We start from the raw sequence: 22,187 nt of genomic DNA on the forward strand, positions 1-22,187 counted from the left end.
GTCTGTGTCTAATGGTCTGATTCCCACAGCTCTTCACTGGTGTCTTCAGAGTCCTCTTGCCACTGAGCTGTGGCTTCTTGATCCTTCCTTCTCGTTGTCATTCATGGACATAAAGAGTCCCAGGCAGGGACTCTGTCTCCCAACTGCTCTTGGAACCTGACAATCTAGACTTGCCCTCAAGGACAATGGAGTCACAAAGACCAAGTAAGTCACAAGCTCATTTCTGCAGACGTTTACTAATGAGCACAGTGCATACCTCCGCCCCGACCTTGGCCACAGACACAGTGGGTATACTGTAGAAATGCCCTCCACACAGTCACACTGTGACAGACTCTTCCCTGCAGCAGGGCAGTACAGAGAAAGGCCAACAGAGGTTTAAGCCTGGCATTCGCATTCGCTAAGCCCATTCTGGAAGCGACTGGCGATAGGAGGGAATTGGAGCTGTGAGAAAGCCCAAAAGCAATTTCAGGATAAAACTAGCACCAGGGAGTACCATCCGAGGAACAAGAGAAGCTCGCTCTGAACACAGCCTCCAGCTCACAGGTAAGAAAGGGGCACTGCAAAGTTCCTTAGCTCCCAACTTGAAGCTAAAATCCCCTGTGATGATCTGGCCCAGGAGAACAGAGGAACTACAGAATTGCAAATGTTCAGCGGCTCAGTGGGGCATTCTGACTTATTGAAGAATATTAACATTTCTTTTCAAAGGCTTTCTCTGCCCATAGAAAACCTGCCTGGCATTCCTAAGAAAACTAGTTCGTCTTCCCTGCATGATCTTTCAGGGCTAATAGCTAAGGAGGTAGCCTCACCAGCTCCTGGCAGTGAGCTTCCTTACCTGGAAGGTCTGTCTGGAAGCAGCTGGACAACCTTGGGCCTGTACCTCAGCCTCAGGTGCCAGTTTTGTCAGTGGGGCCAGAGAGCAAATAAAAATAGCCCAACTGGTACTATTGAAATTTTACCTTCATGGAATCTTCAATGGAGGTGAGGAAAACCTACAAGCGAGGAAGAAGTTAGCCTCAAGGACAATATGGAACTGAGAGGAGCTGTGCCTTCTTGTGAAGCCAGCCTGAGAAGTCCCTCAGGGCTGGAGTGTGTAATGTTGAAAATGAGCATCCACAGAGAGACAAAGGGGGCCCACAAAATAGTTCATTCAGTGAACTGATCATCGTGTAAGCATGGACCTAAATTCAATCCCTAGAAATCATGTCCAAAAGCCAAGAGCAAGAGTCTAGTCTGTTTATCCCAACATCCTAGAGGCAGAGGCAGATCTCTGTGAGTTCGAGGCCATCCTGGTCTGCATAGTAAGTTTCAGGCCAGCTAGACAAGCATGATGATATTTACTTGTAGTACACCTGCATTTATGGAGGCCACCAGGGCTCCCTAGGTGGCTGACCTAGCCCTATCAGTAAATATGCATCCAAGTGCTAAGAAACCCGGGGGCTCACTGAAGTACAACCCAAAGGATGCCCCATTAAGATCCTCTTAGAGGGGACTGGAGAGATGGCTCAGCCATTAAGAGTACTGACTGCTCTTCCAGAGGTCCTGAGTTCAATTCCCAGCAACCACATGGTGGCTCACAACCATCTGTAAATAGCATCTGATGCTCTCTTCTGGTGTGTCTGAAGACAGCTACAGTGTACTCATAGAAAATAAATCTTTTAAAAAAATTTCATTAAAAAAAAATACCATCTTAGAAAAAAGGCCAATAGAGCTGATATAGTTAAATCATCAATACAAGTGACTTTCTGAGATTCCCATAACCATGACAAAGACAAGTTCCCTATTTATATGCATAGATCAAAAAATCTTAATTAAAATTATTTTGGGAAAAAAATAAAGATCATCTTCACCTCATCAGACAAAGCTGTAATCTATAGATAACAGAAGCTGGTGGTCCCCAGTCATCACCATGCACCCAACAACACCTACAGATGGCTGAAAGAGTCTACCTTCTTCTAGTGTCTGTGAGCAGCCTCGCCCTTGGAACCCAAGGTCCAGTTTTTATATTTCAGTGTTGGTCATTAGCATCTCCTAGCAACAAACACACCATAAGACCTCACTTTTTTACAAAAAGGAGGAGAGCAGCATGGGCAGGGTAGAATGAAGCAGGTGGACAGATGAAAAACCACACAAGCTCACATGGCACTGTAGACAAAACAGATACCCAGTCATAGTGAGAGTCGGTGGTAATGTAATCGCAAGGGACTCCAAGGGAAGACACCGCAGGGGAAGGACAAGGGCTGACCCGTCAAGGATCTGAGGCCAACTATTAATCAAGTAGACACAGAGCCTAGTGAGCCTAGTGAGTTCTGTGCAAGACAGAGAAATGAGCCAGAGAGTGGTGATGCACGCCTTTAATCCCAGCACTCAGAAGGCAGAGGCAGATGGATCTCTATGAGTTCAAGGTCAGTCTGGTCTACAGAGAGAGTCCCAGGGCAGGCAGGACTATACAGAGAAACCCTGTCTTGAATGAAGAACTCTGGGCTTTAGCTTCCTCCTCCTTTACCTGGGGCACTGATCTGGGTGTGACGGCTCACACCTATAATCCCAGCACCAGGGAGTCTGAGACAGGACTTCTGGATGTTCAAAGACAGACTGGGATACACAGCAAGATACTGCCTCAGAAAGAAAGAGAAGAAGAGTGTTTTGCAAGACATAAACAGAAAGTATATTGAAAGACACAGTTCACACAAAAGAGCTTGGCACTTGGAAGGGAACTGCCACTTGTGACGCCCCATTACGTTTTAGAACGATGGTTCTCAATCTATGGCTGGAAACCCCTTTGGGGTCGAATAACCCTTTCACAGGGGTCACCTAAGACCAACAGAAAACAGATATTTATATTACAATTCATAAAAGTAGCAAAATTATGTTTATGAAGCAGCAATGAAAGTAATGTATGGTTGGGGTCACCACATCATGAGAAACTATATTAAAAGGGCCGTAGCACTAGGAAAGCTGAAAACCCCTCTTCTAGAATGTTCTGCTCACATTTCACATTATCTCTGAAGCAACCTTGCAAAATCTCAAAAGCGGCAGAGGAGGTTGGTAGGACAGGCTGAGCAGACTTTATTCAAAATTCTTGGCACCAGAAGTTTCAAGTTCCTGTTTTGTTTTAATATTTGCTATAAGCCAGAATGAGATGTCTCTGAGATAAAGACCAAGTCTATAAACACAGTATTCACTTATGTTTAGTGTATACCTTGAACACACAGCCTGAAGGTAATCTTAGGCAATATTTTTAATATGCTCTCATTTGACTGCAGTCCATCACAAGACCATGTGTGGAATTTTCCATTTGTGGTTGTGTAGGGAAGACTTCAAATTAGGGGTGTTCAACCTAGACCACCCCTCATGTTGCATTAACTCCATACCATCCCTACCCAGCAGACACCCCATCTCATTCACCAGTAACATCAGCCATGAGGCGGAGGTGGTCCCTGTGTTGCAAAGGAAGGACCTGGGACCCAGGACTGATAAATGGTAGAGTCTAGACCAGTCAGTTCACAAAGCAAAGCCATTCACTTACTCTTTGAATACTTACTGAGCACCCCTGTGTATTTAGCTCTCTGGAAGTGCTTGAGAAGGAGATAAGAATCAGTCGGGTACTGTCTCTGTTGTCAAACTCTCCAACACGAGAAAACACACACACACACACACACACACACACACACACACACACACACACAGAGCGATTGCTCTGATTGTGCCTAACAGAGCTTTCAAGAGAATCAGAACCAACAGGAGATAGACAGAGACCGACTGTTTTAGTTAACTGACAGATGATGAATGGATGACAGACAGATGGACAGATGGATGGACAAACGGATGAACTGACATAACTTTTTCAGAGCTAGCAGGCCAGGGAAGAGCTGATGTTGCAACCCAAATCATAAACTGTGTTGTCAGGACAACAGCCTAGAAATAAAGAGGTTTCTGGGGTCCAGTCCAAGGGCCCCTCCTAGGTTCCTGCCTTAGGAAGCTTCACTCTGCTCTTACGCCTCCACCCTCATGAAGCTGAAGTGTCCAGCCATATTAGAGACAGATTCACTTAGTGTATGGACAACAGCCGCCTGTAAGATGTCAATCTCATCACAGAAGACCAATCAGCAGCATCCATACTAGGACCGCCCCACACAAGTGAGCACCATGAGTCAAGCAAGGCTGACATTGGAAAATTAACCATCATGAAAGGTTTTTCCCGAGTATCAGAAAACACGGGGGATGGGGGGTGAGGGGGAGCTTAAGGAAATACCGGAAGGTCCAAGGAATAAAAAACTATTAGTAACTGAAATTATTCGTCAAAACTACAAAACAGGCAAATGAAATGGATCAGTGGTTAGAGGCACTTGGGGCTGATTTTGACAACCTGAGTTTGATCTCTAGAACCTACAGGATAGGAGAAAAGTGACTCTCTCCAGATGGTCTCTGAACACACATACACACGCACGTGCGCGCGCACACACACTCTCACACACACACACACACACACCTACAATATCAACAGATATGAAAAAGAACTTTCTATTTTCACTGAAAATTTCCTTCTCCAAGCCCTCCAAGCCAGGGGTTCCCCAGCTAAAACTGTCTGACTGTGTGCGACTTGGTAGGTTCACGCCATGTTCTCATACAGGAAAACACTGCGTGTGCACTAAAGAAATGTCAGAGCTGGAGACCAAGCACTGAACATGGTGGTGGGCCAAAATCAAAGGAAATGTCCATCTGACCAAATACCGGAAGCTCTGTAGATAAGAGGGGACACACAGTCTCCTTCCTGCCCAGGCACTTGGGATTTCTGTCCTATTTTAGGGTTAGTGATGCTGAGTGAAACACTATGACCAAAAGCAACTGGGGAGGAAAGGGTTTGTTTCAAAGTTCTATATCACCGTTTATCATTGAAAAGCAGGTAGACAAGAACCCAGAGAAAGGAGCTGATGCTGATATCACGGAGGGGTGCTGCTTATTCGCTTGCTCCCCATCATTTGCTCAGCCGGCTCTCTTAGAGAATTCAGCACCACCCTAGCTGGTCCCTCCCCATCAGTCACTAAGAAAATGCCCTACTCGCCTTCAGCCCTTTCTTACAGAGGCATTTCTCAATAGAGGCTCCCTTCTCCCAGATGAGATGACTCTAGCTTGTATCAAGTTGACATAAAACTAGCCAGCAAATCCTCAACCTCATCGTCATGTAAGATGGTCGTGGAAGCTAGCCTCGAATTCAAATCCACAGCTGGGGCACAGGGGAGAGCCAGGGCAGGGGGAAGTACCTATACATACATAATGAGCTGGGCAGGACAGTTTTGTTACTACTGTGCGGAGGTCACGTGTGCGTGCTGGAAGAGTAGATGAATCCAACTTTATAAGCAGCAGTCTCAGTAGGAAGTGTTCATTTGCTCTCATTAGCAGTCAGGAATGGCTCCACAGGCAGCATGAACTCCCAGCCCCAGAAGGCCCTCAGGTGGTAAGGGACAAGCAGAGAGAAACTCAAGAGGTGACCAGAAAAGCTCTTTCTCATTGACTAAAACAAAATAAGTAGGAGAGAACCCAGTGTCCCCAGCCCAGGTCACTCTCTAGACACTGGGGGAAGCAGGACCCAGGTCTCTCTGTACCCCGAATGGTAAGAAAGACAGATCCAAATAAACACCGACTTAACAGATGTTCCGACACCTTAGTAAGTCGGCCTCACACCTCTTTGCCTCTGTTTTGTTCTCGTAGCTGTTTGCTTGTTTGTTCGTTGCTCATTGTGTGGTTTGGTTTGAGATGGAGTTTGGCTATGTCGTACAAGCTGATTTCAAACACTGGAAAACACTTCGACTTCAATCTTCCAGAGTCAAAACTCCAAATGTGCCCAACCATATGCACCTAGGTCAGATTCCCTTCAAATAAACACAGTGCTTTGAAATCCAACAGCAGGGCTGGGGCCTTCCACACTACTTGTGGGCCCATGAGCTGTTATCAACGATCAGTGGAGGACAGAGGGAAAGTCAACAGGAAAAGACAAACAGAATCTATAAGCCTCGCCTCCCCAGAACCTCTGAGCCAAAGCGAGTCAATTTCATTCAGCCTGTGTCAGGCTCCCTCCATGACAAGGGAGAGCATCCTCAGAAGTGCTGTGAGGGCTCTGTTCAGGAGTCTGGATCCACCTTCCTTCCCCCTTCCTGAGCTGCACACTCCAAGGAGGGCCCGATGTCACAACAAAGGACGTGTGTAAGCTCCGTCTCTGGCTCCGGCTGCAAAGGCCTCTCTGGCACCACGGCAGATTCTTTTCCCAGAAGGCTAATTTATTAACTCTTCATAAAAGCTATCTGTTAGGGAGGAGCAGGCCCAATCAGCTCAGGGTGAAGGCCTGTTGCTAAGGAAAAGAGCAGAAGAAGCAATTCCTCTCCTACTTTCCCCTCAACACCAAGACTCCAGGGATACCTGGCTTTCTCTGAACCCAGACTACCATGCCAGTCTGTCAGGCTCCTCCTCGAGCACCAGGGAGACAGCAAAAGCACCATGAGTCAGCTGGGGCTCCCGATGGGGAATTCAGCAAACCTACATACATATCCTAACCTGGAATCCTGACTAAAGGCTGTTCCCAAAGCCTATGTTGCTAACCAGTCTTCCAGAGCCTTAAGTCTACATCCTGACCAGACCTCCCCTACCTGGGACTACTATCTCTGTACCTGTATGCCCACCCCTCCTGAGAAGATGAGCTTTCTCAAGTCCAAGCCCCAGCCAGTCCCATTCCTGATGTCTCACCCTAGCTTCGCAAAATGCCCTTCCACACACTAGGTATCCAGTGCGTAGTCATTACACTGGCGTCCCCGAGAGTGGGCTGCAGTCTTTGTATGCCAAACCCCCTGTGGAGGTGTCCTCTTTAGTTGAGCACCATTAGAGTGTGTGTGTGTGTGTGTGTGTGTGTGTGTGTGTGTGTGTGTGTGTGTGTGTGTGTGTATTCTTTCCATCCGTGTTCAAGGAAACCTAGCCAAAGCTAGTGTAACACTCCAACGCAGACGGTTAGCACTAGGGCCAGAATTCTGAGCAAGTGCTTCCTAGGCAGAGTCAAAACACACATCCTTTCTCAGAAGTACAGGGTACAGCCCCTTTCTGGTCTCTCCCCTTTGGATGTCACTGCATTGTCTCTCCTTCAGGTCCTCTGCATTTCAGGAACATGGACACAGACAGAGACGTAGACAACAGACAGACAGACAGACAGACAGACAGACAGAGACGTAGACAACAGACAGACAGACAGAGACGTAGACAACAGACAGACAGACAGACATCCTCTCAAAAGCCACTGTGACTGCTGACTTCCTTCAACAAACTGGGTCCCACCTTGTGTGATACCCATGGCTCTGGGGATACTTTATGTTCCACAACAGCGCCCGAGCTTGGAGAAGGCAGGGACTAGAATGTTCTCCTTTAAATCACCCAGCCTAACAGGAGCACAGTGAATGAGTAAGCTGACAGGCATCCACAGTGGCCCAATGTTAACAACAGACCACGTAGTCTTAGGCCTATGGTAGGAAGAATCTTTTCCTTGAAAAATAATAATACCCACTAACCCACCAGACAGATAATCAGTGATTATTTGTACAGTTCCCACCCAGACCTTGCCCATAAAAGCACAGGTGGTGTTTATGTAATTGTATCCCTACTACAAACATGTCACCAGCCTCTCTGATCATGGCCCCTTAATGCTGTGTTTGCAAACACGTCAGGCAGTACCTGTGCTTTGTCCCTGTACCCCTCACGGGGTTATGAGCATACCCAGCTCAGCCCGTGCTGGAGCACAGCTCTATTCTGTCCTCACAGAACATTTTTTTTTCCTGAGGCAGCTTCCCTTCCCCAGGTGCTAAAGCAGATTTTCCTTCTCAGTTCCCAGGACATCAAAGGTCTATTTTCACATAAAAGCGCTCAACTGAACATATAGTAAAACAAAGGCCGCCCTTCCCCAAAGCCTCAGTCATGGCAGGATTCTCCCTGTCTGACTGGTCCTCCTTCAGATTTGGGGAAACACCTTATGACACTCAAGGGGATCCAGTGCCATGGCCATCCTCCTAGCCTACTCAGTCTTCTTCCCGCCATCATACCCTACCTCACCTGGGTCCCTAATCTTTCCTCTTTCATTGCACTAATCCTCCCTCACCTGAGGGCCCAACAGACATCACTCTGGGGCTGATGTTTACCTGCGACTGTCCCCAGTGCCTCCCTGGAACCATTTCCTTCACCAAGGTTGGCTGTCATCAAACACTGGGGACCTGCCTGTCTGTTTATACTAAAAGGAACAGCATGGCCCTGTCGAGCAAGAAGGGATGGGGCTGAATTCAGTTCGCTGTCTGTCATCTGTGGGCTCTTAATAAAATGGGGGGGGGGTGTCAACAGGAGCAAGCATCAGGCAGACTCAAAAACACCAAACACTGAGGCCAAGCTAACACAAAAGGCCCAAACTCTCATAGCACTGACAAATGGGTCTGTTTCTGTCCCAAGGCAAGAGAGCAGCTTGAAGAAGACGACCTACCACAAGTTGTGGCATCGAATGTGTTAGGGCCCAGACTCTGTGCCCTAAAACAAGCAAGCATGGTGTTCAAACCCATTAGTGATTAGTGAAATGCAAATTAAAGCTACTAATTGTGCACAAGCGAACGAGTCTGCTAGTAGTAAGGGCTTATGAGGAAGAGGGCAACAAAACAACTATCTGGGTGTCTTCAGAACAGTTGCTTCAAACAAAACTCCCACATACGTGTGAGGCAGCAGCTCTCCCATCAGACATGGATCCTAAGAAACTCTCACACACATGAGTACATCTGTCTCAGAGAGCCACGGGAATAAAAATGAATACTAGAGCTGAAGAGAGCCAAGATAGCCAACAGAACAAGCTCTCTGTGAAGGAACGCCACAAGCCTCAATCTGTTCTTTTTCTGTTTTGGTAATTTTGGGTTTTGGAGCAGGGTCTTAGTGTACTGCTTGGGCTGACCTGGAACTTTCAATCTTCCTGCCTCAGTCTCTCAAGTGTTAGAATTAAACATCAGCCGGAATGAAAACAAAGTTCTCTTATGTAGGGTACAACGCAGAGAACTCTAAAGCCAGGCAAGGACACCAAGAATGGTCTACCTCGAAGCACATGACTTGAGGTATGGTACCTATCGATATTGTGTCTATAAGGTGAACTATTAAATTAAACTCAAGTTGCCCTCTACTCTTGGCGCCAGCCTTCTTCCTCTGGGGCCTCTCGTTGTCTCTGTAGAAGCTTGCTTGTTAAGGGCTCTCAACGGTAACTACCACGTCTTCCCCTCGAGTTAAGGAAAGTGTCTGTAGGGGAAATGCAGGGCCGAAAGGGAAATGTAGCTACTCACAGCACAAAGCAAGACTTAGTCTGAGCAAGCTGTTATCTACACCATATAGTTACTGGGGGTTGGATCCACATAGCTAACACTTCTGGGACGTTTTCCTTAGCAAGGCAAGGAAGTCTGAGCATCCACACCATTGTATAGCTCCCGACCCCAACTCCAGGGAAGAAACAGGGCCTTTCCAGTGGTTTCTGGAACCCACCAAGCTAGCAGTAGAATCACCCCTCACCCACTGATAGGATGTGCTCAGAATCTCTTTGGACAAGCTTCTCCTGTGGGTCACTGCCATTGGACACAGATTCTGCTGCAGTCTGGATCTTGAATGGCCCCCAGAGGGCCATGTGTCAAACGATAGGCCCTTGGGAGGCACTATTAAAAAGGTAGCAGAACCTTTAAGAGGTAAAACCACTGCACGTGTTCGGGTTATTAGGGGCATACCCTAGCAGAGGACCTTGAGACCCCAGTGCCTTCTCTTGCTTCCTGCCCACAAGATGAGTGGTTTTGCTGCCCTGTGCGGTACTGCCGTGAAGTGCTACCTCAACAAAAACTAACCTTTCACTTTGTAAGCTGATTATCTCGGGTATTTTGTTTCAGTGACAGAAAGCTGACTAACGGGTTCCTTCTTCCAGAAACTCTTGAATAAACCCAGAGTCCTTTCTGCTCAACTCACTCACCTCATACCACTTCTCCTGTTTCAGGAAGACCTAAGAGTTACTGATGACCAAAGGTTGAGTGTCCCCTGCCCTGTCCAAACTGCCGTCCCTCCCTCCCTCCATTCCAACTGTTCTGTCCACCAGAGATCTGACTGAGCCATACTCTGAGGACAACACTCATATCTCAGTCAGCTTGAACTTCCAGAAAGTGAGCTCTTGTTCCCACCCTTGTCTCCATTCACATAAATGGATCTGTTCCATGTCCACCACTGCCTTCCCCAGGACACTCACCATTGCTCTAAGTCTGGCTATGGAATCATAAGGCAGTACCTGCTCCAGGAAGCTGATCATAGCTCCTGCCTTCCCTCTCCTCCTCTTCCTCCCCCTCAGTCCGTACTGGAATGGCAGCACTACATTACAAACCACTCCTGCATCTTCTCTCCTCATTGAGCCCCACGTGATCTGAATGCAGTCCTGCCTGTTCTAAGGTGGCAACAACAGAAACAGTCCCCACTTAGCACAAATCTCCAAGGCACCCAATGCTGTGCCAGGCACGGGCAGCCTAAAGATACTCACACAGAGGAGGAATGGCTCCCGTAAGCAGAGCCACCCAGAGGGACTCCGCCAACGAGAAATCATACTACAAAATGACAGTTGTACTAGGAACCTGTTATTGTAAGCGTCAACATATATTTGTGGTACAAATATACAGGATGAGGGAAGGAGGGAGAAGAGAGGAAGGGAAGAAATAGATTCTAATTTGTCACCAAGGTCGGGAGAAACCCTGGGAACTTTCCCTGGAAATGCTCTAAGTTCTCTAATGGCTAATTTTTAAATCCTAACCACATACAATTTGTGAAACAGGAACATTTTTAAAACAAAAGAAAAGAAGACAACAAAATTCTACTCAGGAAGCTTCAGCCAGGGTTCTAGAATAAATCTTTCTACTTGTGGGATGAAAGGAAACATGTTTTAGGACTTGTTTGTTTGTTTGTTTGTTTGTTTGTTTTTTAATGCAATTATCTGGTCCCCACAGGAGAATGAGCTGCTAGCTGTCCACTCTGACAATGAATGCCAGTGGAATTAGAAGGAGACGCCCTGGCTGCCATTTTGCAGAAGAAAATCATGAGCTAGAGAAAGGTCTGCTATGGGACCACCGGCAGGGGCAAGCTCTCTGGTTCCCCTGAGGCCTCATTTTCTCAGTGTCCAGAACAGGAATAACCTGCCCTACCTACATAAAGATCATTCTCAACGCACGGAAGCCAAACACACTCTCAACCAAGCCCAATCTACCATAAATTCTCTTTTATCTTAAAATAATTTGGCAACAACAGAAGACTAAGCAAAGGCAGTTTCCAGAGTCCCCTGTACATGACTAGCTTTTCATCAACGCTACCTTAACCATGGTATGAAATCAACGCCAGTTCAAAGCTACTGAGCAAACTCTAGACCGTTTAGACGTCACCAGTGCTTCCATTGATGTCCCTCCTCTGTCCCAGGCGCCACATCGTACTTAACAGAACTTGTTTTAAAACAAGCAAGTGTCGGGGCTGGGGATTTAGCTCAGTGGTAGAGCGCTTACCTAGGAAGCGCAAGGCCCTGGGTTCGGTCCCCAGCTCCGAAAAAAAGAACCAAAAAAAAAAAAAAAAACAAGCAAGTGTCTTAAGATTATCTATTCTGCCTTGGGAAAGAAATGTCCTGGTCCTAGAGGGAAGCCTACATCTAATCCTTCTCCTCTCCATCAAAGCGGGCAATCTTTGACACGATCTCCAAGGAAACACAATTTGATCTTCAGTGAGATTAAAAGACCCAGACAATGACCAAGCCTCTGAACCCTCCCTAAGCAGCCACAGCGCTGGCCTCTCTCCACAGCAACTAGCCAGTATTTTAAAAGTAGTTTATGTTAATTGCAACCGGGCCTATATGCACACTACAAAGCGAGCTGGCTTCAAACAAAAAAGGCTCAAGAGAGAGTAGCCTAACAAAAAATTAGTTTTGTAAAAGACCTATTTCTATTGCAACTTGTTTTTAAATATATGTTCTGAGTCACACGCCATTAGCCATCTCAATTTATTAATAATCTCAGAGCAACCAACTATCTCAGATCACAAAATGATGAAATCTTGCATAAAAAAAGAAAATGAAATGTCTGCACGAAAACATTAAGCAGGTATTCAGCTGTGGTGACTAGGGAAGACGAGGGGAGGTTGGTTTTTTTGGGTTTTTTTTTAGAGACCAGACCACGGTAGCTCAAACAAGATGAAGGCAGTGTCGTCTGGTAACTCAAACTTTGCAAAGAAAACTCCTCCACTGAGCATGAGATTATTTTAGAAATGCTGGTTCAAAGAAAGTTCCCTGGAATTCCCTCCTCCTCCGGGCCCCTCAACAAAGGTTTCGATAGGCGGAGATGGCCCCCATGGCTCAAAGACCCCCTTCTCTTAGCTAAGGAAATGACAGGGCTGTTGTGGCATTTTAAAGCAAGAACAAATACTTCAGCCATAAAATTCACTTTGTAGATTCAGTCAGCAAGACAGCTGTTTATACAGGAGCCTTTCCTGCCCCTCCAAGCCCCTCAGCAATTCCTATCAGTTAAAAAAAAATGGCCAGAACAAAGAAACATGGAGTTTACAAACCCGGGAGAGGCAGCAGCACCAAATGCGGGACACTACCTTTCGCTGCTGCTCTGGATGACCCCCTCAACCCTCCTCACTTGTAAATGGAAGAGGGGGGAAAAGTCTCCCCAGACGTGAGCCACTCTCAGTTGAAGGGCCACTAAGTGGGCTCATATTTGTGGAAGCTTTCGCTTGCTGGCTCCCTGTGGCTTATCTTTCTCTTCAGAGGCCGTTCTTTGGCAGGCTGCAGATTCCCAGGACCCTTGCTAACTTGTGAGCCATCTCCCTAGCAAGCAGGGTGGCCGGGCCACCACAGGCTGCTAGGCAAAAAGGTGTGTTCATTCTGAATGACAAAAGATGGGAAGAGACAGGAGCAGAAACCAGGAAGTCACTCAGCGTCCCCCCTGGATGAGCCGGGACGGGAACAAAAACCCCAGTATCCTGATTGCCCTAAAGGATGAGCACTCTGATTCTCAGACCCTAAACCTCCTCTCTTTACCCTCTAAGGCCCCAATCAGCTGGCACAAAGCTAGCAAAGCTGCCAAGACTGGATCTCCCTTCCCCCTCCCCCTCCCCCCTACCTCGGTCTAAGTCCCATTAACACCCTCAGTACCCTACACCTGTTGATTCAGCACCTCCCCTTAATGACCTGCCTTCCCACACAGACAGCACACCCAAAGGCAACCTGGCCCCATCTCAGTTAACCCCAGAGCCACACCCTGCACCCAGCCCACGGGCATGGGATCAACAAATGTTTGTTCAATGAATGAGTACAACTCAACCAGCCCTGGCAACCACATCGGCTAAATGCTAATTACTACGAGCTGCATGAATAATGAATGAAGAAATGAACTAACAAACTCTTTCTTAGCCAAGTGGCAGGGTCCATTGGGAACACAAAGAAGGAATGAAGTGACTTGTGGCTGGAGCTGGATGGGTCAAAGGCAAGGGGCTATCTTAAAGGGTATGTGAGATTGGAGGAAGAAGGGAGGCAAAGCCCTGGGGGAGGTGGTACCCATTAGCTTCTGGACTCCTGGACTACCTTTCTCACTCTGCTTCAAGTTGATCTTATGACACACTCAGCTAGCTTGGGTGGCAGGGGCTGTTATAAAATAAGCTCCAATCCTTCTCCTGCCACCTCCACACCCAAAATGGCCACTCTCCACTTGCTTAACTGCCACAGCCCCAGAGGCACTGCCCCTCAAACCCACTGGCACTTCAGAATCAAAGGCAGATGTGCACCCGGCACCCTCTAAAGTGCTCCAGTGAGCAAACAAGGAGGCAAGATTGATGGTAAAGGAAGCCTCACTCACATCCCTCACCACTCTCTCCGCTCCTGGAAGAAAAAGGTCAGGCGAATATTCAATTTGTTGCTGGTCAGAGCAGGATAGTCCCCAGAACAGGATTTGTTCTGTCTGTCAAAAATAAACAAGTCTGCTTCCAGAAGCCTTACTGAGGGTCACGGGCAGAGCTGTTTCCACCTCTTCTCCCTCAAATCACACAACAGGGGGGAGGATGGACGGGACAACGAGACAGACAGGTGTACACTTAAAGGTGACAGGGGAACTTTTTCAGTCTCCCTGAACAAGCCTCAGAAAAAGTAAATCCACATCATCTATCCATCTTCAACATCTACTGAACCATGGTCCATGAAAATAACCAAACCACTGATGGTATACTTAGGGGCTGTGTTCTCTATCGACCGGGAAGTCTCGACCAGACAGTTGAATCTTTTCTAATTCTGCAAAAGATCAGGTGACCAGGCCCTGACCCAGCCTGAAGAGCCAGCAGCCGGCCTTAGGTCAGGCCTTCCACCAGACCACAGAGCTACAAACAGCCCGGAATGGCTTCATAGGTAGAGCAGGACTCTCCCCTAAGTCTCGACTATGACACCAGGCTCGGGATTCACCCAGGAATGGCTCTGAATGCCACTGACCAATCAGATTGGCTTCTGGTTTTTACCTTACCCAGAATAAACCGGTACCGTAGTTGATTGGTACTAAAAGCTATGTCGTGGGTTTATGAATTGATGGGTACCATAAACTACGCAAAGTGAGTTTATGAGTCCCAGAAAGAGACTTCTGCAGGAAACAGTTTCATGGTTTTAGAGTCAAAAGATCAGTTAATTACTGAAAATGATCTTACTCTGAAACCCTCAGTGGAGAACAACAACCTCTCCTTGGCCTATCATCTATCATGCCGCTACAGTAAGGACTTTTGTCCAGTAGGCTCTTCTCAGATGGGGCAGATTCCTCAAAGGACTGATAAATATTGCCACTTCCACCAGACAATCCACAAAAACAACCCAAGCCCGCGTCCCCATCCCCAAATCACTGTGGAATATTTTGCTCACTTTCAAGGGAACCTTGGCTCCATGTCTCCTTGTGAGCCACAGGTCCACTATCTTCTGTATCCTTTTGGAGCCCAGATACTTCAGCACCTGAAGATCTTAGCAAGATCCATCCACCTCCGTGTCTAACAAGTACCACTGTTAGGAGGAGTGGAGGAGATTCGACCACTACTGACCGAGTGCTCACCCAACATCCTCCAGGTAGTCCCCACCCACTGGTGCCAACGGCTGGGAGGCATATATACACTCCGAATGCCTTGCCGTCCACACTGACTGCACCCGGCTCCTGTCCCAGGCCTTCGTCTCCCACAATGCTTCGAAGAGCTTTCACTGAAATAGAGACATTCTGATCCTGTTCTTGCTCACTTGCATGCATGATCCCATAATTTCCAAGCAAATTATCCATACGGTAGGCCTGAAATGCAAATCTATCTATTTCACTAAGCCTCCTGCCAACCCAACTCTTTCAACCAGAATACCCAAACTCTGACCTGTGCTGTTTCAAAGGCTTCCCCAGTTCCCAAGGCTCTCAGTCATTCTCCTGAGCATACCTGTCTCATGGCTTTATCCCTCCACTATCCCCTAATGGCATCCCCACTCCATCTCTTCAGTCATGTACCTAACACTCTGACCCCTTTAACCACCCTTAGAGATGGAGCCTTTGTTCTCTATTTCTAGTCGGCCCCCCATCCCCAGCACGGTGCTCAGGCAACCCCACCAACTGGAACCCAAGTGGTAAGTTTATTCTGTGTATGAACCTTCTCTTGTCTGGCCTGGTTAGACCGGGATACCAATGAGGCCAGGGGTTCGATCCCACAGCCTCACTCTCTTGGCCCACACTTGGCAAAAGCCTGTTCAATGGCTAGTCACTTGATGACTCTACACAAGACACAAGGCCAAAGTGCAGGCATAGCTCGACATAACCCAGTCCTACTGTGGGGAAAGCAATCTAGTGCAGGCCCCACTAACAGTGGGTCAGGTGTGTCACTCCACAGTGAGAGACACAGCAGAGCGGATCCATCTTCCAGCATCCCCTAATAGTACTAAGCAGTGTGTTTAGCTGTTATTCCAATAAGCCTTATTAAGACCTAATTTTCTTGGGTCTTCTTTCAGATTCTGCAGCATTTAAAAGCCTCACTGCTTAATTACATTAGGAGCACCTGTATATATTATGTGCAATAAATCAACTTTAATTTACCACCACACAAGGCTATTCATCTTCCCTGGGTTATTTATTGCTCGGTATTATTGGTGCTGAATTGTATCCTCTTTGCTGGAAGAAAGAACACTTGGGGTAAGAAAAGCCACAGCGGTACAGTGGGATGCTCGGGGAAGCTGGGCACCCATGTACACAGCAAAGGGGAAAGCAAAAGAACCATATAAGCGACTCTTGGCAATCTGCTCCATGCTATTTTCCTAAAACACTCCCCAAACATTTCGATGTTTTCTTTTGCATGCACACACACATTCCAGTTACCCGCCGAAAGGACACAACCTGAAAAACAGGCCTGCGGCTGCGGCTCCTGCAGAGCAAGGACTGGGTGTGGGGTGATAGACTCAGCAGGAAGCAGGGAGGAGAGGCTCCAAAAGCCGAGGCAGACGGTTCCTCCTCCACCTGATGCTGCCCCCAGCCCACTATCAGGAGAGTGAGCAGCAACTGTAGGCACCAAGAGGCCTAACCTGTGGCCTAAAGGCCTAAATCAGGATGCCACAGTGAGTGTGTGGCGAAAGGCACTGTTTCTAAAGATAACACAGGCACCACCTCACTTGCGGAAGCGCAGGGAACCCTGCCGTTGCAGTCACCAGGTTATCTGTGGACCACCTTCGGCATAACCAGGAAAGGGCTGGTAAGAACTTCCTGCACAATCAGATTAGGAACCACTATGCTGGGGCCAACAAGCTCAGTGGGTAAAAGGGGACTCAATGCCAAACATGATGATGACCTGAGTTCAATCCTTGGAGCCCACATGATGGAAAAAAAGAACCAACACCTGAAAGTTGTCCTCTGTCCCCACAGTGTACCATGGCACGTGTATGCTCATATACACACATACAAAATATATGAATGTAATTAATTTAAAAATACTTTTAAGACTCACTGTCCCCAAACCTCAGGACAGCTCATCAATCCACTACCCAAAAACGCCACAGAACAAAACAGGGACTTCCTTACCACCTGCCAGCTCTCAGCTCATAGTTCCCACAGCTCGTAACCAAAGTAGGAACTGTTACTCTCATCCCCATTTTATAGATGAGAAAACCAAGGTACTGAGAGATTAACTAACTGGCCCAACATTGGATCTTTCTAACTCCCTGCAAGATCTGTTCTGTCAACCAGCAACTTACGCCGCCATTCCAAGGCCAGATACCACACACCTCCCCCTACTATGTGGCAATTCGCTGGCACACTCAGGTCCTCTCCCCAAGATTCCCACAAATGTGGTTCACAGTTGTACTTCCTGCTCCGGCTCACCAAAAACTAGAACCAGTGTATTGTCCTGGGCCAACGGCTGCATTCCTGCGCTTGGGTTACCAGGCCTCTAGGACTGAAACTAACTGACATTGCCAGGAATCTCAAGGCCCCTCCCACCAGCAAGGAGCTGCGATGCAATTCATAGCACACACCTGACTTTTATATTTCTACAAGCACAGCAGCAACACTTAACTTTCAGTAGATAATTTACCATTAATCAGGGCCTCAGTAAAGCCCTGACCAATTGACCCCATCAGACGACCCCTCGTCTGGCATCGGAGGGAAGGGAAGAGCTGGGAAGAGGGCCGCAGAGTCTGACAAGCCAACCTTTTTCTGAAGAAACAGTTCAATATGAATACAGGTCTATTCACATGTTCAGGAAAGCCACGTCCTACGGGTAATGGATCTGTGTGTGCCAGGGGCAGCTTTCGAGCATGGGGACAAGTATTGGAAGCACCAACACAGGACCAGAGTGATGCCACTTTAGTAAAAGGTCCTGCCCTGAAGCACTGTAGACATGGGAACATGAGCCCAGGACATGACTGTCCCCACCCTACCCTCTCTTTCCCTTAAGCCACAGAGCGGGGTTGTCAGTGAAATCACCATACAATGCACGTACCTGGTCACCTGAAGCGGCCCAAGCTTGGACCGTGGTCCATGTGCGTTTCCAGGCAGCCTCCTGCTCTTGAACTCTACAAGCAGGCTCTAATCTATGCGGAACGGAACCTCAGAACCCGTTCAAGGATCCCCTTCTCAAACAGAAGCCACTTTAAGGGGCCAGATCAATGGTTCTCAACCAGAAGGGCATGTCCCCCTGGGAGTCACTGGGAGCCGCTGAGAGGGAGAGGGTAGGGTACACTGGAGTCTCAGGGCAGAAACCAGGGACACTGTGCTTCCCAACAGAACCCCTGCCCCCTATCTCTTCCTTTCTATACCACACTATAGGTTTACCTGGCCCCAAATGTCAACAGTGCCAAGGCTGTGAAATCCTAGGCTAGGGCACTGCAGGTAATTAGCATGAACACTATAATCGCCCCACAGCCTCCCTGTTCCTTCTATCACCACTTCCCATTTTCTACCCAAAGAAGCAGGAATCACCCGCCCTCAATGCCATCTTGCACAGATCCATCCCCAGATGACAGTTAGCGGTCTAAGCACCATCTGGAGCCAGTGGCCCAGCACGTACCACTCAGCGACAGGACCCAAGAAAAGGAGAGTGACTCAGGAGAGGCTGGGACTCAGTAAAACTAGCCCTCAATTCCCCAGACACTGGGGGCTAAAGAGATCTGCCAGAGGGGAGAGGGAAGAGCGGAGGGGGGAGGGGGAGAGGAGAGAGGGGAGAAGGGAGAGGGAAGAGAGGGGAGAGGGAAGGGAGGGGAGAGGGGAAAGAGGGGAGAGGGGAGAGGGGAGGAGATCACATCACATAACCTGCAAGGACCGGAAAACCAAATAGCACACTGTGGCTTCCTGACCCAAATCACCAAAGTGACCAACTGATGGAGGTTTGGTTATAACACAATCTCTCTGTCCCAGCAACAACTGCTTCATCCAGACTAGCTGAAAAAATCAATTCTGGCTAACAACCTATTGGATGGCAGGCTTTGCACAAAGTTCTCTGGAGAGTGTATGCCCTTTCCAGGAGCCACCAAGTCCGACCATCTATTTTACAGGTGGTAACTATAAGAGGATCCCAGGGTTAGATCAGCTGGCCAGGTCACACAATCGAGGTTCACTCCCAGTAACGATCGATCGTACTACCTGCTCTTAGAAGGGACAGACAATAAAGAAGGAAGTCCAAACAGCTCCCGAGACCAACCCTAGCCTACATTCCACTCCACAGAAATTACCTCATCAGCCTCAACTCACTAACCCAGAGGGCATGGAGCACTTACAATCCTTACATTGCAGTGGTCAGTGGTGCCTCTGACTGGCAGCGGTCTGAGTACAAATGCAAAGCTGATCCCATTCACCACCACAGAAACATGTACCTCCCCCCTCCCTCTCTTCCTCCCCCTCTACACGGGGCTGGCACAGAGTCCGTTTGACCGCTGATCAACTACACAGACGTGGCTAGGAACTAGGGCGCCCGGGCCATTTAGAAGGCTGAGGCAAGAAAAAGGCCCTTTTGATGCTCCTTTAAGAGCAGAAGCAAGAGGGCTGTGTGATACGTCCATGAAGAACAGACAGGCAGAAGGTGACATCCTTCCTGAACCACAGCCCCAGCTTCCTACCCGGGATTGGCCAGTGAATCAGAATTCTGAACCTCAACACACACCAATAGCCAGACTCGGGGCGAAGATCCTGGCAATCCTCCACCTGCAAGGACTCCCAGTCGCTCTTGCCTTTACACACCTCCTCAAGGATAACTGAGCAGACGCCATGGAAGAAACAACCCCAACTCCAATATGGTGGCCCTCTAAGATCAGGCGGCCCAGCCAGACTGGGTATTCCTAAGGACAAACTGGCCTGTATCACCTTCCACCCTTCCTAATTCTACCAGGTTATTTCTGGTCTCAAGGTTTTATAATAAAGGCTTAGTTCAGCAGGGAAAAATAAAAGCTTCAAGACCCCTGATCTGAAGAATACTAAGAAAGATGATGGAGGGAGTGTGGGGGACAGAACGAGACGATTTTGTTTTAGCGTTCAATGACAAGAGAAGAGCGGCTTACACAGTCTGTGAGGTGCAGCTGTTACGCTGCAGGCCGACCTTCCTGTGGCCTCCACCTTGTCAGGTCCAGTTGTTCTCTGGGCGTCTAGTCTTCGCCCACCGCTGCAGACAAGCCTAACCCCAAGTAGGTATTTTAACAAGCACCCACGCCCTCCCACAAGGCCTATTCCTTGGACAGAACACACCTTGCCATCATTTTGTTTGTTCTCTTTAAAAGGACTGGGCAAGTTTACCAGGAGGTCATTTTGCCTCAGGAAATGAGCAAATGAAATTGAGGCCTATAGAGGGCTGGGAAAGGCACTCCCCATCACGCACAGCGACCTTGGGCCCTGCAGTTTGAGGCAGGAAAGGTCACCAGCATGAGGCTCTTTGTTTATGGAGCCCGGATGCTGGTGATGTGGTCACCTCTGAGGCGCACAAATTAGCAACAGCAGCATGCCAAACTCTTTTATTGGTTACCTCTGTAACACTGCAGAAGTCCGCCTAACTTCTCACGGAAGGGGGGGGGGGGGGAGAAAAGCGCTCTCAGCAGGAGGGGGAAGCTAGCTCCGCTTATGAGCAATTAGCAAATCAATGATTCTCAGAGATGCCGACTTAGACCAGCAGCTCTTATTAGGACCCTCGAGGAAAAGGCAAGGACACACAGCCTGCAGGAGAAACCGACATTTCAAAGAGTTAAGTGCCACAAACTATCTTCAGAGCCTGCCCACCCAAAAACACTTAAAGCGTGTGCTCAGTCTGAAGATTAAACGCTATTTCAAAGTTAGCTCCTTAAATGCCAAAAACCAACAGAGTCTACTGCTGGTTGTCCCATGGATCTACATGAAATTACTCTGTCTACACCGTAGGATCTGGAAAAGGCATCAAATAAGAAGAGAAGGAAAGGACTAACAGAAGGTCCTCCTGAGCCACATGACCCTTCACTGACCCTGGTCGGAAAGGGAAGGGCATCACACAGGTCCCTCCTCCACTTCATCCACGCAGGATGAGAAAATATTGATCTCCCAGACAAAGAGCCTACAGATTTTGTTTTAAAGATAAACCCCTTCACAGTTCTAAACACCTGTTCAAGAAATCAGACCTACATGACAGAAAGTACTCGCACGGCCTCTGCTAAGGGGCAAGCAATGAGAAAAGAAAACATTTCTAAAAATACAGAGGCTTGCTGGGAAAAGCAGGGTTCTGGGGCCACAGAAATTCGTAGAAATACTTCAGGAACTGTTCCCGTAACTGCTTTTAAACATCGCGTTCTAGACCACAGAATTCAAAGCAACTACATGCAAAAACTTCCCAGATATAACTGGGAGTTCCCCGGGCTCCTGTCCGCTGGTAACACACAAGCTTTTCCCTGGTCTCCCTGGAAACTCTCCCCTGACTCTCTCCTTCCCACCCTATTACACATTTCCCTGGGCTCCCTTAAAAAAAAGGCCCTCCTTCTCCCTCCCCCACCCTTTTCTTCTCTCCCTTGTCCTCCTTCCTTTCTGTACTAGAAGAAGCAGAAATGATGATTTAACGTGAAAATACAGCCATGCACACACTCCCTAAGCCGCTATGTTCTGCCCAACTGCATGACTGCTGGGTTAGTCTGGATTTTGCCCTGTCTGTCCATTCTGTGCAGCTGAGAGACAGGGCAAAAGCAAAAGAGAAACACTTTCTTTCCAGGAGCAGCGGTCCTGGGACAGTCTTGGGATTTGGCTAACTCACCTGGGAAATGATATGTGGGCCAGCTCCAGCCCCTCAAATTCCCTCTTCCCAAACTCAGTCTTACTGCTTCATGCTTCTCTCAAACAGGAAGGCCCTTTCACCAAAAGCTGAAGAGAAATACTTTTTGAGAAAGCAAAGATAAGCCCGAAAGGAGATCAGATTTAGTAGTTTTAACACCAATACATTGTCACCAACTTGCCTTCCCAGGGTAAAAGAGAGCTTTGAATAGCAGATGACTGAAGGCAAATATTAAACTTCTGGCCAACTTTAACTTCTCTCTATACCAGCAGCAGGCTGGACCCGACTGAGCTCAAGTGTCCCTGAGAGCGGGCACACCCAGTGGGAACCCAAGTTCTTATCTCCATGGTGATGGGGGGGGCAGAGTAGGGAGAAAT

At 48.1% G+C, this 22,187-nt stretch overlaps 1 protein-coding gene across 36 annotated transcripts in view; it reads right to left on the reverse strand.

Moving 5' to 3' along the window:
- Positions 1 to 22,187, reverse strand: part of Msi2 (musashi RNA-binding protein 2) — a 368,962-nt gene that overhangs the window by 321,597 nt on the left and 25,178 nt on the right. For 5 of the 36 annotated variants that reach the window (XM_087573113.1, XM_087573130.1, XM_087573123.1 and 2 more), the window contains exon 1: positions 20,090 to 20,198. The gene's annotated coding sequence lies outside the window, so the exon portion shown is untranslated. 36 annotated transcript variants of the gene reach the window in all.

This window comes from Rattus norvegicus, chromosome 10 (genome assembly GCF_021556685.1).
Source record: "Rattus norvegicus strain SHRSP/BbbUtx chromosome 10, alternate assembly SHRSP_T2T, whole genome shotgun sequence".
Taxonomy (NCBI): domain Eukaryota; kingdom Metazoa; phylum Chordata; class Mammalia; order Rodentia; family Muridae; genus Rattus; species Rattus norvegicus.